Genomic DNA, 14,603 nt, shown 5'->3' with positions numbered 1-14,603 from the left:
ATTATAAGTCAGTTTTAATTTCTAACATTGTGTATAAATTTTCATTACCGAAAAAAGAATGGGGATAATTACGGCCAACTCACGTTTTACGTGTTTTTGGAGATTCAGTATACGACTTTTCCACAATTTATTAATTCATATACATTTATAGTGTTAACTTTTTTTTCTTAATGAAAAATAAACATATTAAATTAACAAGTACGAAGTAATTAACTTGAGTACTTGACAACAATGGCACTATATATCTAATGTCCCGACAAATGTTCTCCGATGTTAGTTATTAATTAACTGAAATATAATCTTTGATTTTATTCGGGTTTAGAATTATGTCGCCATCACGTAACAAATAAATAGATAAAAGTAAGTAGATGAACATAGAGTTATCGAAATAGATTAGGCCTTATGGGTCTCCAAGAGAAAGACTAATTGATTATCATCCATTAATAACATACCAATTTAATTAGAAGGTTGGAAAATTTCAACCCAACCAACCTACGATATCATGAAGTTAATGAAAAACAATAGAAACCATATCCATATATCAACATACCATCTATGACTTTTAGCCAATGATTCAACAATCATTATGATTATAGTAAGAAATTAAAAGTGAATTTTTTTTAACAAAATCTAAAAAATCCTAAATAAACAATATAAAGTAATTGATTATCATTTTGTCTTTTTCTTCGTATCTTTCATTTTCTTCATTTATTATTTTTTTATTTTTTATTTAATAAATAGGGGATATGAGATAAATCTTTGGTCGTCCAATGGCTTTTGAGGAAAATTCCAACCTATTCCATGGGTATTACCCCATGTGATAGGTGAATGTATTTAGGGGTGATCAAACTTTATAAAAAAAACGCTCAAATCGACCGATCCGAACCGCATCACACCGCTAATTGTAATTTTTTGACTAAAATCGCGATTGAAAAATAAACAATCAAACAGTACCGCATATAATGGTGTGGTGGCAATTTGAATGAAAAACCGTGCCGACCGCATCGCGTAGTGTTTTACTCCCTTCATCCCAATTATATTGTCCACGTTTCCTTTTTTGTTTGTCCCAAATATATAGTCATACACCATATTTAGTAATATTTTTTTACACTTCTTTACTAATATACCCCTATTAACTACACCTTGAAAATTGTGCAATCATTTTTTAATAGATTGAATAGGGATAAAATAGGAAGTTTATATAAAATTTACTTTCCTAATAAATTTTTCTTAATTCGTATGAAAACTAAAATAAGACAACATATATGGGACGGAGGGAGTACCATTTATGATCGAGTTTTATATTGTTTATTATATATTTAACATTAAACAACTAGTAAATAAAACATAATTTTTTTTAGAGTTTTTGTTCAAATTTGACTCAATTTTACACAATGTTCAAAATAATAATATTAAATTCATGATGCTATAAAATAAAAACTTAAATATAATAAACGAAACTTGAGGAATTAAAAATTAATGATATTATTTCACATTTCCATTAATTTTGTTATATTCTCATTCATGATGCATGCACTTTTGAGAAAAAAATTTGGAGGCTGAAAAAAAAAATTAAAACTATTTTATAAATAAAAAAATTAGTATATGAGCAAAATTAAATATTAAATAAAATTTAATTTTATCTCACTACTTTAACCGTGGTCAAATAATTCATTATACTTTCTCAATTGTCAACCATAAGTATTTTTTTCCTTGGAAATTTTGTTGAAAACTTCAAATATTTTTTGAAATAAGTAATATCAGTTATTTGTTAAAATGTTAGTTTATTTCATTGTGATTGATATTGTTTTGAACTATAAGATTGCATGATTCCATTATTGTTTTCTTCTATAATATTATTTTGCATAATTTAGATTATATTTTCATTTGAAAGACATTATTGTTCATTATTTATTTATTTATTTATTTATTTATTATTATTAGTATTATTAACTTAATTTTAGCTTCTATTTTATTTAAATTTATCTTTTGTTCGTAAGTTTTTTTTATCATTATTTGTTCAAAGAAAAAACCGTATAACCGTCTGAAACCGCCCGAAATCGTATATGTACTTTTATATAAAAAACCGCAATTAATTTTTTTTTCAAACCGAACCGTACATCACAATTTGGTTTGAATTTAGTGAGAAAACCACCCAAACCACACTGTGATCACCCCTATATGTATTTTATTTGTTCAAATCATGTGAGTTCTATATAATTCAGTGAAACCCACATGATTTAAACCAACCAATGATTGTCATGTACGCCGTGAGTAATACTCATGGGTTGGATCGAAGGTACCGCTTTTTGATTTGGCCGATAGGATTGCCAAGGAATAGGCTGACAGAAGGTCAACTCTATATGATCCGCAGTATTAAAATTTAAAATTAGAGGAGATAAGCTATATCTAACGATTTTCATTATCTTTATTAGTAGAATATATGGTTGAAAGTTGAAACATATTTTATTTTTGAAATTATCCTCTAATTTATTTTTAAAAATATTTATTCGTCTCAAACAAATAGTCACCGGATCTGTTATCGCCATATAGTCAAATTTCATTATTTAGTATTATTTTTTTAATTTTTTTTTACCAACATATGTTTGTATCTAAGCATGTGTTATAGTAAATGCAGAGAAGAAGTGGCAAACAAAATGTTAATATGCGTGCATGGCCTCGTCACTTCATGCCAGCCTGTATCATATTAAATTTTAGGAAGAGCAATTACACATTTACACTCTTTCATGAACCAATATAATATTTCCTCAAAAAAAAAAAACCAATATAATATTATATTTAAATCCACGTTCTTTTATTATATAAATGCCCTGTCACGGGGTAGGAACGAATACTTGCTTACTTGGTCCGACTATTGACTATCGATATGATACCGTAAAATAATGATATAAATTTAAATTTTAAAAAATGCTGATTTGTTAGGCTATTATGTTTGTATAGATCAAAATAATCGCAAAATTAAAGTTAACATATAAAAACTAAAATTTGAAAAATTAACATATCAAAACTGAAAAATAAATATGTTAACGGACAAAAAAAAAGATTTTTGCTCGCGAATAATCAATAAATCGAGAAACTTTGAATTACTCTCCTTAGTTACGACAAGCTGAATTATCGCGGTTTAGGTTTTGATTTATCGCGAAAATAAAAAACAGTTCACAATATTAATATCTAATCCAAGTTTTTGAAATTTAAACACCTTGCAGCAGTTTAGAATTTTTCTCTGGGATTTCTGATGTACTAATTAAATAAGTTACATTTCACGAGATTACACTAAAATCAGAGAGCATAGCATAACTTTTCGTAAACTAATCTTAGTCCACAATTAACAAAGCATCACATTGTGAAGTTCATAGCTAATTTCAGATCACGATTCACAAAGCATGCATCAAATTTTGGATTTCTCCTTAATTCATATCAGGTTATAAAATTAATAAGAAAAACAAAGACATCAGATCGTACGAGGATCGACGTACGCTGCTTTATTATTCAAATATTATTATAATTTGTAAATTTTTATAGTCATTAAACCATTAAATTATTTCAACCGAAATAAGTTAAAAAATTTCATTAAATGGGGTCTGCCAATTCATACCTATAATATAGAAAGATAATATAATATTTTTGACATATTTTTTCTAATTATGAATGAGATTACAAAAAATAAAATAAAAAATGAGATTACCCAAAATTATTAAAATCATCCGTTAATTCAAATCCAGCAAGACCAAAAACTAATTCTAGAAATTAGAATTTACTATTAACAATTTTTTTAGATTTATTATAAATCAACAGTTTAATTTCACATGTTAATCCAAATTTTAAAAATAAAAAAAATTAACCCATAAATTAATATTCAGTCGTAAGAGATTATGCATATCTTTTAATATCAGAATATAACAACCAAAATCTACCATCATGATTTTGAATTTAAACGTATTTAATTTATTCACTACAACAACATTTTTTTGGCTCACGAATACACACTTTCAACTTGCATTCACAATGAAGATGAACAAAAACATTTTGTTCCAGCAGCTGAAGCCATTCCTATTAGTCTTTTTATGCAAGCTTGGCTTGCGGGAATGGATATCATTTCCAAGATTGCATTGAACAAAAACATGAGCATCTATGTGTTCGTTGTTTATCGGCACGTGATCGCCATGATCGTCATCGCGCCTTTTGCACTTGTTATAGAAAGGTTGAGCTTATAACATATATGCATCTCCATTTTCGATTTGTATAATATATAGTCGCAAATATTGTTTTATTGAATTCTAGCAGAATTATATTAAAGAGAAAGTTATATGTTATTGTTGTGCAGGAAAAAAAGGTCAAAGATGGCTGCATCTAATTTTATCAAGTTAATATGTCTCGGTCTTCTGGAGTAAGCTATAGTTCTATTGGACTTGAAGTAGTAAATTTATTTTTCTTATATTTATGCAAAACCATCATTATTTGATCATATATAATTTAATAAAGAACAGGCCTGTGATTGGTCAAATCCTATATTTATTGGGGATGAAGTACATGCACAACAGCCACTTTTGCTGCTGCCATGTCAAATGTTCTTCCGGCCATGACTTTCATCATGGCATATTTATTGAGGTGATTAATGTTTTGTACAAGTAAATATAGTGAACAAATACTCTTGATATACTTAAAACATATAAAATTTAGTGAAAATTCACCAACTACACATGTGTAGGATGGAGAAGATAAAGATAAGGATCATGCACAGCCAAGCCAAAATATTTGGAACTCTAGTCAGTGTTGGGGGAGCCATGATGATGACCTTACTGCAAGGGCCGACGATCGGCCACCCGCGGAAAAGTAGCCATGAACATGAACAAGGCCAATCAACTCCTCATCATTGGATCAAGGGCGGTGTCATGATCGTCGTTGGATGTTTGGGTTGGGCCGGCTTCGTGTTGTTGCAGGTTAAGAAAGTTACATATATATATATGTGTGTGGAAAGTTCATTAACTGAATTATACTCAAAAGGGTATATTTCTAGACATTTGTTTTGAGAACATACCCGGCGGAACTGTCTCTCACTGCTTGGGTATGCCTGTTGGGAGCCGCGCGCGGAGGGCGCGGTAGTCGCGCTTGTGATGGAGAGGAATAACTTCAAAGCTTGGTCTATACAATGGGATGCTAAGCTCTTTGCTGCTGCCTACAGTGTATGTGATACATATCATGTATTGAAATAATATCATGCTCATCAATTAATATTTTCATGATATCTGATATTGTGACACTAGGAATTATAAAATGCATGTGTGCTTTTCTATATATATATGTAGGGTGTATTTTGTTCCGGCATTGCATATTATCTCCAAGGGATGGTGATCAGTGAAAGAGATCCGGTATTTGCGACGGCATTCAGCCCGCTGAATATGGTCATTGTGGCTGCCTTGAGCCCTCTCATACTATCTGAGCAAATGTACTTAGGAAGGTACGTAAAATCTCAACTTTGCATTTTGTCTCCAAAATCATTTTTTGGAGAAAAGATTATAATTATTTGGAGTGCATGTGTAGAGTAATAGGTGCAGTGGTGATAGTAATTGGGCTATATCTGGTTATATGGGGTAAACAAGAAGACAAGCCAGATGTGAACGTGGACCTACCAGTTGACCACCCCCCCAAAGGAGTACTCATTCCGTCGAGCAGGAGCTACAACCCGCCGCCGCCAAACCGCCCCTCTTCCCCCTGAGTTTTACCACCATTAATCTCCTTGGTTATGATTCGAAGTTTGCCATTATCATTCTTGGAAAACAGATACTAGTTTTCTTTGGAAAAAATTAAATGAATTTCATCTATGTTAAGATGTTCGATAAGAGATTCTAAAGAACAGAATTTTTCAACGAGATGTTTAGATGTTGTGGTACAAAAAACACATTAAGTGTTTCTCCCACGTAAAATATTGGGCTTCATTGAAATTTGAATCTCCTGACCTTCTCGAGGCCCATATATATTTTCATGCTAGAAAAAAAATTAGTGAGTATATTCACATTCTAATTTTATTTTTTGAAAAAATAAAATAAAATTGTCTTACTGTTATCTACCCTGTATATCATACAAACTAAAGTATAACAATAAAGCAAAAAGTTATAATAAATCAAATTTATTTCAAATTTATTTTGTCACATAATATAAAACCTGGAATTTCTCTGAAGTTAGGCATTCATTTGATTAGCTTTATTATCCTATGCTAGCTAACATTGATAATGTAAAATTTTTTGACTTGATTCTGTAAGAGGTGAAGCCTAGATGGAACTAAGTTTCTTGATATAAGCCGATTAAAGATGAACACATATAATGTTTCCATATGTAGACTTCGTGCGCGTTCAAACAATGAGCTTGTTTTCCTCGTCTGGTATGTTATGTTGCACAACATGTAAATTTTGATTGTGTCATGCATATTCGGCTTCTGTTCAAGCACTTCGCATTGCATTTAACTGCGGACTCAGTAATTGTGTGGAGAGGGACGTACGTAATTCATGGGTGCAAGAAATATATCATTTAGTGGATTTTGGACTAGCATTAATCTTGATAAAGTTGCCAATAAAACTACCAACCAACAGAATCATCCAAAGGACGAGCTTGTATCAATTGTCATATACACCCAACTGTGCCAATAGGTTTTCTGATCAAAGAGGGAGATAATTTGCATAATTTATTTATGAACATAGCATATAACATCGGTCCGTTTGTTTTTTGGAGGAACAAAAAGCTTTATCCTCCTAGTAGGCGTTCTTGTAATTCCCACCACTTGGTTGAACAACATGAACATACATTTTTTCTTACATATCCGCAACCGGAGTCATGCCTGATTTTGTAGTCCTTGGTTCGGTTTTATGGGTTGTAGTCCATTTCCATCAAATGCACCAACCCATAAAACCGAACCAAGTACTATAAAAGATCAACCAATTAGTGGGAAAGTACAAGAACGCCTACTAGGAGGATAAGGTTTTTTGTTCCTCCAAAAACAAACGGACTCATCAAACTTCTACCTTCTCTTTATTTTTCTCATGTTGCTTGTCCGCCTCAGTAAGGTAGGTAGTGTAGCGCTTAATGTCCTCGTCACGCGGAACTTTTTCTTTGATTCGGCTTGTGTTGATGTCTTCAAGCAGCTCCGAGTAGAGTAGCGTTCGAGTAGCGTTCTTTAAGTTGTTCCATTTCTTGTGCTAGATGTTTCATCTTATTTTCCAAGAGCTCCATTCATTTCCACATTGCATGTTTCTCCAATCTTTCTTTAGCCAGTTTAATCCTTAGGTCCCTGATCACGTCTTTCTTGTGTTCAAAGGATAGTCAGGACATGCGAAGGGGAACTCCAATACGAGTACGACGAGTCATTTCCTATAATCAAATTAATGGTGAAGCTTTAGAACATGGTTAATAACTGAAAAGCACATAAAATCGACAGTTAGTACCATATTATCTTAGTGCAATAACGTGTTGAAAATTTTCCAAAAAAATGAAAAGTTTTGAGATTTTCATATTGACAAAAAATATAGGCCGTCGGGAGAATCATATATGGAACAGACGACGGAATTGGATTTTTAATATAAATTATGATTATGGCTATTTATAAAATATACCGTGTCGGGATTTCACTACATAACAATTGGATAAAATATATCAATAACATGTCTTACTCTTTCTTTAATAAATCAGAATATGATATCACAAATCAATTATGGTCAAGAACTGTTGGACAATTGCATGTAAAATCAAGTATTTGATATACCTGAAGATTGATTTTCCCGACTCCTTTAACTCCTTCGATCTTCAATTAATATGTTTATCGTGCGTGTGATGTGATTCTTGTTGCACTGCTTTGATCTATTTAAATAGGTTTTCCGTGATTCTTGTTGGACCTAAATACTAGGAAACACTCGTCATGCTTCAAGAAATTTGTATGGTGTGACCTAACCACTCAAAATGTAATTTGATATATAAGATAATATTCTACCTCACATAAAATATTACGGGATAATATATTATATTGTTGATATATATATATATATATAATAATAATCTTTTAATTATGATACATCTAAAATATCAAATAAATAAAAGATCACGTACAATTCACAATAATATCCAATATAAGTGAACCATTCTTATTTTTAATTTTACCATCTTACTATTTAATTAAAAATTTGTACTCTTAGTAACTAACTTTCAATTAATTTGGTGAATTCCAAAATGAATTTACACTAACCCAATTTTTCTTCATCACCTAAAAAAAAGATACTTATTTGTAATTTCTTATTCTAGAAAAAAAAATTAGTGGATCTATATATACACATTTTAATTTTATTTTTTGAAAAAAATATAAAATTGTCTTACTGTTATCTATCCTGTGTATCATACAAACTAAGTATATATAACAATAAAGCAAAGAGTTATAAAAATCAAATTTATTTTGTCACATAATATAAAACCTGGAATTTCTATGAAGTCAAACATTCATTTGATTAGCTTTATGATCCTATGATCTTGATCATCCACATCTCGCAAGCTCATTACTGATGATGCTAGCTAACATTGAGAATGTAAAATTTTTGTGTGACTTGATTCTGTTAGAGTTGAAGCCTACATGGAACTAAGTTTCAATAATATCCAAATGAATCATTAATTATTATTTTTAATTTTACCATCTTACTATTTAATTAAAAATTTGCACTCTTATTAACTAATTTTCAATTAATTAAGTGAATTCCAAAATGAATTTATACTAATGCGAATTTTTAATTTTTACCTAAAAAAACGATACTTAATTATAGGTAATTCTTATTCTTATTGGCAATTTAAAATTAATTTCTCAATTGGGAAAATAGTTTTTTTGTCCACTAACTTGTCCATTTTTAAAGTTTTGGTCCATTAAATTTTTAAAATTTTATTTTGGTACACTAAATTTTAATTTTCAGTTATTTTGGTTCAACTGCTTATGTGGCACCGAAAAATATTGATATGACACTGGAAAATGATGACATGTCAAGCCGCCACATCAACAATTCGACCAAAATCACAAAAATAAAAGTTAATATACCAAAACCAAACTTTGAAAATTTAATTGATCAAAACCAAAAAATGGACAAATTATTGGACAAATTTTTTTTTCCTTTACTATTTCCTAAAATATCAAATTTTTTAATATATAGTACTACATCTATCTATATTTTAAATTCAATAGTTTTTTTTTTCTATATTTTAAGTATTTTAGATTACATAGTTAATCTTTAATACTATCCTTGTCTATAATTTTAAATTCAATCATGGTTCGGAATCATTAAAACCATCCGTTAATCCAACTTCCCGAAAGACAAAAAACTAATTCTAGAAATTAGAATTTCTATATTAAAAAAATGAAATTAGAATTTACAATTAACATTTTTTAATTTAAATCAACAGATTAATTTCACATATTAATCCAAATTTTAAAAATAAAAAATTAACCCATAAATTAATCTTCAGACGTATGAGATTATGCATATCTTTTCATATCAGAATATTATAACTACCATAATCTACCATCATGATTTTGAATTTAAATTATTTTAGGAAACATTTTTCAGTTTTTTTATTTTTTTTCATAGAAGCTTTCTCGAAAACTATTTAAAAGAGTCATGGATCGGATTTAAAGCTATCTCAAACACTACCTAAAAGAGTCTTGCATCGGAGTTTGTGTGGAAAGAGTTAGGAAAATGGTTGTTTGCTTGTTTTATAACAAATCGCTACCTACAATCATCATACATATGGTGATTGTACTTGTTTCATAACAAATAGCTACCTCCTCTCAAAAAAAAAAAAAAAATAGCTACCTACGATCATTATTACTAGCATCTCGTTGCACGCATTGCGTGCTAAATAGTTTGTTTTTATACTAAAATTATATATCAATTAAAACTATCAATTAAAATGTTTGTATTATATATTAAATACAAAATTGAGGATAAAAGAAAAGAAATAGTTAAATATTAAAAAAAAAAATAAAGCAAAATGGAGGGAAAAAATTGAGATAGTGGAGGGAACAATTTTTCTTTTATTTTTTCAATTTATTGGCATACCAAGAGACCAAAAGCTCTTACATAATATATAGTAATAGATATCATATATATGGTGCTTGTGATATGAAGCTTTGGTGCACATCAGTAGAAATAAGCATCATCAATCGTGGAATTAATGTTTTCGTTGGTCTTTTTTTGTTCTGATCTTTGTTCATCTGTTATATTTTTTTAAAGAGTTATTTGCACCAAATACCCTATGAAATATTGAAAATGCATACTTCTCATCTGTAAAATTGTAATAGACATCTTCAACCTTGACATTTTATAAATTAGCACACGTGTCACTTCATATAAGTGATTGTTGCGAGCGCGCCATTCATGCCACTAGGCAAACATTTTGGTTTTTTTTTTTTACACCAAATATCCCTGTGAAATATTAAAAAAAATATTTGACCCCTTAAGAGTATAAACTTTAATCTATTCAAATCATAATGCACAATTTTAATAAAAATCAATTTTCAAATATTTTTAATTTAATTAATTTATTTCAAATGTATTATTATTAATTAATTTATACAAAACATATTATTATTTTATCTTGCTATCATTATTTTATTAAACTCGCTTCATGTTTCCAATTTTTCCATTAAAAATGCATTCATAAAGAAGTATTTAAACACCTAAAAGTACAATAGTATTGAACCAAAATGATAAGTTCATCAATATTATTTTTTTAATTTAGAACTATATAGTATTGAACCAAAATATAAATTTTTCGAGAATATTTATTGTCAAATTTGCAGTAAATGATAAAAAAAAAATAAAGTGGTTATATAATAATAAAATTTACCATTAAAATATATTTTTCAGATAAAATAACTAATATTTTGCATAGTTATTTAATTAAAAATATTATTTTATTCAATTAAAATTAATAGTAAATTTTATCATTATATAACTATTTTATTTTTTATTATTTATTATAAATTGTGCAATTCATCTTCTCAATAATTTAGATTTTAATTCAATATTATATAGTTCTAAATAAAAAAAAAGTGATATGTTTGAACTCATCATTTTAATTAGTTCAATATTTTGGTATTTTTACGTATTTAAATATTTGTTTATGAATGCATATTTAATATAAAATTTGAAAATACTAAGTGAGTTTAATAAAATAATGATAGCAAGATAAAGTAATAATATTTTTTAAATAAACAAATTAATTAATAATAATAAATTAAAAATAAAAATCAATAAAATGAAAAATATTTGAAAGATATTATTTTATAATTGGATCTTACTGAAATTGTATATAATGGTTTGAATAGATTTAAAAATTATACATTCAAGGAGTCAAATATGTATTTTTAATATTTCGCAAGAGTATTTAGTGCAAAAAAAAAATCAAAATATTTGTCCAGTCACATGAGTGACACGTGCGCAACAATAACTCATATGAATGGGCACGTGTCTGATTTTATAAAATTTCAGGGTTAAAGATGTCTATTAAAATTTCACATGAGAGAAGTGTGCATTTTCAATATTTTACGAAGTATTTGGTTTAAATAAATTTATTTTTTAATGGATGCAAAATATATGTACACCATGAAAATCAACTGTAGAATACATGAGATTTGACCTTTAGCCCATTTGAAATTCCGGACTGAAAATTTCTATCCATAATGTTTATCGTCGGTGTCACTTTCAATTTGAAGCCAACAATTCAAGAGCCGTTTCTCTTTCCATTTTCTTTTGCCGAGGATGAAGGGGATTTTAGTTGTGGGCTTTTTACATATTTATATTTATATTTATATTTATATTTATATTTATATATATATATTATATATATGTATAGGTATATAGATATACATTGAGGGAGATTTAAGTAATTTTCATAATCAATATCTCGCTCTTGCTGATTATCTTAAGGGGAGGCGTGAGACTTCTATTCAAGTTCAAACAGGATAAATTCAAAAAAAAAAAAAAACAATCTCTATTCCCAATAAACGAGTCAAACAACAAACAAGTGAAACAATCAAAGTTTATCATCTTTACGAAACAAAGATTAGTGCGGAAGTAGGTTTTGGAGAGTAAGATTCATTAGACCATATGAAAATGGATGTATATTGTTTCCAAAAAAACAAAAGAAAACGGATGTATGTGTTATTTTGGTATATATTTTATCTTCGCACGTAATCACTCATTTATATGACTATAAATTACATACGGATAGGTCGATGCTAACAAACTTGTAGTGCCCGTCTGTCAGCATTAATGGATCAGATCATATTTGCATATCAAATCAATTGATTTGCAATATGATCTGGTAGTATTCGTCTGCCACCCGAAAGACAGCACCGATAGATCATTAAGTATGGTATGACAATGTATTTGGTATCACAAAAAAAAATGTAATTTTAGTCTTACAAGCTAATATGTTTTGGGTTTTAAATGTATAATTTATCGAAGTTTGATTTTCACGTAATAACTCACTTTTTTTTGTTTCTTTGCTTGACCGAAACCACCAATGCTCAACATAATTTATATGACAAAAATAAAACTTATATTACACATTAAAAACTACCTAAACAAATAAGGTAAACGACATATTTTTATCATCTTAGTAGTGGGGTCATTTTGATTATTTTCCTCTTTGTTTTGTTTTGTTTTTTTTTTTTTTGCTTATATGGATTTTAATGTGTATAATATATGTATTATTCTCGCCATAGTGTCAGGTAAAAGACTATTTGTATTAAATAAATGATGTTTGATCGAGTTAATGGTTGCAGGCAAAACAAAAATTACCAAAACAAAAAAAAAAAAAAACCTAAGTTATAGGACGAAAATTGAACTTTGACAAATTATAAGACTAAAATCTAAAACTAATTATTCTTACATGACTAAAATTACAATTTTTCCTAAAAAATAACCCCTAACAATTCATAAATTTATATTTATTTTTTTAAAAGATAATTTGGTAGTTACATTTTCAAACACTTTTAACACTAACCTAACTAGTCTATATCTATACTATCTATAAATATGTGAGTTTGATTTGTGAATAGTCTTAATTGCCCTTGTTTAAATTATTGCTTCATTTGTAATATGAAAAGCCAATGGGGTATTTTAAGTCATTTTCCATAATTTAATAAAACTAATTTAATTGTTCATTGTTGCATTGATTATATTCTTACTATTACTATTATTACTTAAAAAATACACATTTTAAACCATATTATCGATCTACACTATATTAATAATAACTATTACTATTGGTTAACATATTATTATTAAAATTTGTTAAATTGTCTTTTAAAATTATTTTAATATTTAGAATTAATATTATTACGAAGAAACGTGATTTGCATAAAATACAGATATTTTTTCTCGGATGAAGATTGTTTCAAATATATTTTTCTCTTATCTAAAAATGTCATCCCTAATTACAAAGCATTTGTGTTAATCTATTAACTTCTTTTGTATTGTAATATATCTTCGATTAATTAATTTTTAGATTGAGTAATTATATTAACTTAAAATTTTCACATACAAAATTGAAGAGCGTTATTTTTCTCTTAACAGTAAATTTTAAACACTTATTATTTTTGAGAAAACTGCATTTTTTATCCTATAATTATGTTATTTTTGTAAATTTGGTCATTTATGTTATCACATTTCAGTTTTAGCCCTAAAACTTTTATATTTTGCAACTTTCGTCCTATTTCATTGGTAGTGATAATGTAACATTTTACAAGCCAACGCTTTATCAGCAGTATATTTGTTCCATTTCAGTACTATGTCGAAAAAATGACTAAAATTACCATAAAAACAAAGATATCAGACTAAAAATTGAAATTTAATGCTCACATGAAATTGAATATTAATTCACAAAATATCTGTTCCAATATATCTATATCTATATCTATACTATCTATACTATCTATAAATATGTGAATTTGATTTGTGAATAGTCTTAATTGTCCTTATCTAAATTATTGCTTCATTTGTAATATGAAAAGCCAAGGGGGTATTTTAAGTCATTTTTCACAATTTAATAAAGCTAATTTAATTGTTCATTGTTGCATTGATTATATTCTTACTATTACTATTATTACTTAAAAAAATACACATTTTAAACTATATTATCGATCTACACTATATTAATAATAACTATTACTATTGGTTAACATATTATTATTAAAATTTGTTAAATTGTCTTTTTAAAATATTTTAATATTTAGAATTAATATTATTACGAAGAAACGTAATTTGCATAAAATACAGTTATTTTTTCTCGGATGAAGATTGTTTCAAATATATTTTTCTCTTATCTAAAAATGTCATCCCTAATTACAAAGCATTTGTGTTAATCTATTAACTTCTTTTGTATTTTAATATATCTTCGATTAATTAATTTTTAGATTGAGTAATTATATTAACTTAAAATTTTCACATACAAAATTGAGAGCGTTATTTTTCTCTTAACAGTAAATTTTAAACACTTATTATTTTTGAGGAAACTGCATTTTTTTATCCTATAATTATGTTATTTTTTAAATT

General features: G+C 27.7%; 1 pseudogene; it reads left to right on the top strand.

Moving 5' to 3' along the window:
- The first annotated feature begins 4,026 nt into the window (after positions 1-4,026).
- LOC140866492 (WAT1-related protein At2g37460-like) lies at positions 4,027-5,812 on the top strand (annotated as a pseudogene).
- Positions 5,813-14,603: the final 8,791 nt, after the last annotated feature.

The sequence above is a fragment of the Henckelia pumila genome, chromosome 4 (assembly GCF_033568475.1).
Source record: "Henckelia pumila isolate YLH828 chromosome 4, ASM3356847v2, whole genome shotgun sequence".
Lineage (NCBI taxonomy): Eukaryota > Viridiplantae > Streptophyta > Magnoliopsida > Lamiales > Gesneriaceae > Henckelia > Henckelia pumila.
This window is presented reverse-complemented; position numbering and strand designations above follow the sequence as displayed.